This window comes from Octopus bimaculoides, chromosome 24, assembly GCF_001194135.2.
Source record: "Octopus bimaculoides isolate UCB-OBI-ISO-001 chromosome 24, ASM119413v2, whole genome shotgun sequence".
Taxonomy (NCBI): domain Eukaryota; kingdom Metazoa; phylum Mollusca; class Cephalopoda; order Octopoda; family Octopodidae; genus Octopus; species Octopus bimaculoides.
The window spans coordinates 18,702,570-18,703,722 of NC_069004.1; the positions used below are offsets into that span (position 1 = coordinate 18,702,570).

A 1,153-nucleotide genomic window follows, 5' to 3' on the forward strand; every position below is an offset into this window, starting at 1 on the left:
TAAAACAAAAAAGAAGAAAGAAGGGAAAAATCTTGTTCCAAGTCTTTATTCCGATATTTTTAACCAATTTATATTCATCGTAAGTCAGTTTGAAGATTCTATATGATATCGCAGACATGGCTGTTTTATTCCCGCACTATTGTAATATATTCTCATGTGTTTAAAACTCTAAATATGCAAACAACCATGGAAGACACAAGGAACAATAATGACAAGAACAACTATAATGATGAGGATGACATTGATGATGATGATGATGATGATGATGACAATAATAATAATAATAATAATAACAAAGGTGATGTTAATAATAATGGTGATGATGATAATGAAGATGATGAGGATGATGATGTTTACAATAATAATCTTAGCCACTCATGTTGATTTTGACATATGAGTGTTTGAAGAAAAGCATTGAAGACAAAAAAAAAAAATTAAAAAAAGAAGTTGGATCTATTTGCAATGGGTGCGTGAATGTAGTTTGAGTCCAGGTATGGATTTTGCTATGAAGTCACAAAAGGTAACAATGAGGATTTTGATTTTGACTGGGATTGGACAAACGTAGTAAACAGTATATAATAATAATAATAATAATTATCAATTCAATAATACAGCCTAAACAAAAGAATTCACTAACACAAGACATACTCTATACAGCAAATATCCAATGAAATAAACTACCACCAGCAGGCCGTAATAACCAACACATTACACACACACACACACACACACACACACACACAAAACACAAACACTAGTAAAACAAAAGACTGCACCAAACTGCATAATTAAAGAAGAAAAACAGGAAATTGAAGCAATATAGCACTGGGAAGAGTTTTCACACTCCCAACTACTGAAAAGAACACAGAATGCTACACACACCCCAGCAATATGGAGGTGTAACGGGTGATGAAGTAGAAATTTGCCTGAAACTACCAAATGTTGAACAATGATAATAAATAATAATAATAATAATAAACCTCTCTACTAAAGGCATAAGGGCTGAAATTTTGAAGGGAGGGGCTAGTCAAATATATCAACACCAATGTTCCACTGGTATTATTTCATTGATCCTAAATGGATGAAAGGCAAGGTTGACCATTGGTGAAATTTGAATTCAGAACAAGGCCAGCAATTTCTGGCAGTGTATGTG

At 32.7% G+C, this 1,153-nt stretch overlaps 1 protein-coding gene across 1 annotated transcript in view; it reads right to left on the minus strand.

Annotated features, from left to right (window-relative positions):
- The window catches only part of LOC106882662 (forkhead box protein O), a 202,849-nt gene that overhangs the window by 29,362 nt on the left and 172,334 nt on the right, over window positions 1-1,153 (minus strand). The gene's annotated exons all lie outside the window — the stretch shown is intronic.